At 41.0% G+C, this 2,716-nt stretch overlaps 1 long non-coding RNA gene across 1 annotated transcript in view; it reads right to left on the bottom strand.

Annotated features, from left to right (window-relative positions):
* Nucleotides 1-732: 732 nt before the first annotated feature.
* The window catches only part of LOC106946297 (uncharacterized), a 6,117-nt gene continuing 4,133 nt past the window's right edge, over nt 733-2,716 (bottom strand). Inside the window, exon 2 of the long non-coding RNA XR_001424744.1 lies at nt 733-2,346. This is a non-coding gene — a long non-coding RNA (uncharacterized LOC106946297). The remainder of the gene's footprint in view (nt 2,347-2,716) is intronic.

Consider the following 2,716-nt stretch of genomic DNA (forward strand, 5'->3'; position numbering starts at 1 on the left):
CTCTCTGTTACTCATTGCTTGTTCTGTTGAATTGAATTGAACTGAACTGAATTGAATTGAATTCACTTGAATTAAAAAATACTTGAGGGTTCTGCGCAGTATCTTGGCTGTACCTAGAACACTGTAAAAGGCAATACCCATTCTTACTTAAATTAGGTTTGTATGCTTTACTCAAGTCTCACTAAATTGTTTATTCAACTCAAGTAATGTGAGTAATGTACATGTTTGGCCTGAGAAAAATACAAGACTACGTTATTTTGAGTAAACTGGATTTGACCATTTTTGTCACTGGAGTGAATGCTTCAGCTCAGCGGTGCGCATGCGCAGTAAAGTGTTGGAAGCTCCTATTGGAAGAGACACAGCTTCTTTGAAGGTGAGTTATTCGTCTTCAGTATATTTTCATGCGTCATGTATGCCTTTACTACTCGCATATATGGTTACAGGTTAATTTTTCTTTAAAAAGATGACGCATAAAAGTCTTCGCAGGCTAATATGCTAATGTTAGCATGGGCTCCTGGGTCCAACAAGCTAAAACTGCCACGCCTTTTACTTGAGAGCCTTTAATGTTTTTGTCCATTGTTGTGGAAAAAAACTCTTACCAAGCACTATTCAGGTAAAATCACTCAATCAGGTTTATTTATGAATTGTGCACAATACAGAGAGTTCGTAGCAATCATGAAGCAATTCTGGATGGAAAGCTCTGCCAGGCAGAGACAACACGAGTCTTTTACACACATTAAAGTTCATTTTAAATTGACTTCTCTTATGTCTAGAAGAATTAATTTCTAAACTCTTAAACATCCTTAGGAGTCAAACAACTATGAATGATCATAATTAAGCTACCCAATTTCATGTTTTTTCTAGGAAACCCCACAAAAAAAATTGCATTAGTGCAGTGAAAGTATAGATAAGTGTCCATTCAAAACCCAACAAGAAAGCGTAGATTTTCCATCTGGAAAGTAGGTAAAGCGTAGAAGCAGGAACACGGATCGTCTGTCTGCTCAGGAGGATTTGTTCCCTCCTGTCAGAAAAGTCTAAATCTTCACTCTCCGCTTCGGTCACTCGCCAGTGGACCAGCAATAGTCCTTTGAGTGGAGATCCTTTCAGAAACATCTACAGTCGCTGTCGCTCTGGACGTTGTCCTCTTTGGTGTCAACAGTTGAAGTTCTTGATACTTGGTAGAGGGAAGTTTTGCTGCTGCTTCAGATTTAAAGTCGTGATCTAGATGGACGTTACAGACAGGTCGTCCTTCACAGTGGTTGATGTGGATTCAGGTTGTTCCTTCCTTTTCGCCCCTCTCCCCCACTTGGTCTTGGCGTTGCTGCAGTGAAATCCTCCCCCGTCTCTCTCCTCCGGCTTCCTGTCAGTCCAACTGGTTCTGGCGTTGGATCTTTGGGTTGTCCAGATCGTCCCTCAGGAAATGTCCATGTTGTCCACAGATGAAACAAGAGTCAACAGTTCAGAGTCTTTTTCTCTCACAGCTCCTGTGAGAGAAGAGCTTTTCTTCCTCTTCGCTGATACTGGACAGCAGACCAGCCGAGGTTGTTAAAGCTCAGTCTCACACAGTTTTCAGTCCAAATGCCCAACAGGAGACCGACAGTTGTCCCCTGCAGGTGATGGAGGTCTTTTTTGTCTTCTTGATCCTCCAGATCTTCTCCATCATTTTCATTGGCTGGTTTTGTAGGAGGGACATCATCTGGTCCAGGGGAGGACAGGTTTGAGGAGTTGAGGTCAGAGGTCAGATGCACCATGAGGCTCAGACAGAGGGAAAGAGAAGAAGCAAATAGAAATCGATTAGGGTTAGTTTTGTCATTTTCCTTGTTTTCTATACATTTATATTTATGAATCTTATTTTAACCTTTTACGTGATCGTATAGTTTTAGTCATTTATTATCCATCCAGTATTATGGCTCCTGTTTGTGGAGGTTTTTCTGTGTCTGGATCTGTTTTCCCCTGTGAGTCTCTGTGCCGTCTTGATTGTTCCGAGGTGTGTCTAGTCTCCCTAATTGCCCTCTGTGTATTTAAGCCCACCTGTTGTCCCTGTTCTTTGTCAGATACTTGTCGTATGTCGTTCGTTGTTGACTTTTAGTCAGTCTACTCAGTTGGACTGTTAAGTCCTGAGAGTCTGTACAATTAGTCGTTGTCAGGACTCAGGACTGTTTGTCCTGAGTCGACGTTAGCTCTATTCTGTGACAAATTCCAGCTGCTCTGTTGCTACCGGTATGAGCTTAGCCTCAGTTTCTGACGTTTTGCCAGTTCCTGGACTGTTGTGAGCTTCTCATCATTAAATATTCATCATCATCATTCATCTACACCCTGGACTTCGTCTGCGTTTTCTCTCACCACCTCAACTTCATGATACTTAGAGCTGCTTTTAGTATGAAAGAGTCCCTTATAAATAAAATTAATTAATTGATTGATCCTTTTAAGTATTTTTTTTTTACATTTATTTGTTCAAACAAACAAAAGAAAAATTAAACATATGTAATTTGTCAACAAAAGATTTATGTTCAGCATTTAATTCCAAACAATTCACCCTGAGGTGGAGGTTGCGTGCTGGAGCCACTTAGACCCATTCTTCTAGAATTGGGTGGGATATCCTCTTTAGCCTGCAAACGTCTTCACAGAATCCAACAAATCAACTTTGTGGTCACTCTGCCTCTTAAGCCTCTAAGAGGGGCCTTTATTTCCGATAAAAGTCTTTAGGATTCCAAAA

Source organism: Poecilia latipinna, unplaced genomic scaffold, assembly GCF_001443285.1.
Source record: "Poecilia latipinna isolate Pla-1442-1.1 unplaced genomic scaffold, P_latipinna-1.0 Scaffold185, whole genome shotgun sequence".
NCBI classification, from domain to species: Eukaryota; Metazoa; Chordata; class Actinopteri; order Cyprinodontiformes; family Poeciliidae; genus Poecilia; species Poecilia latipinna.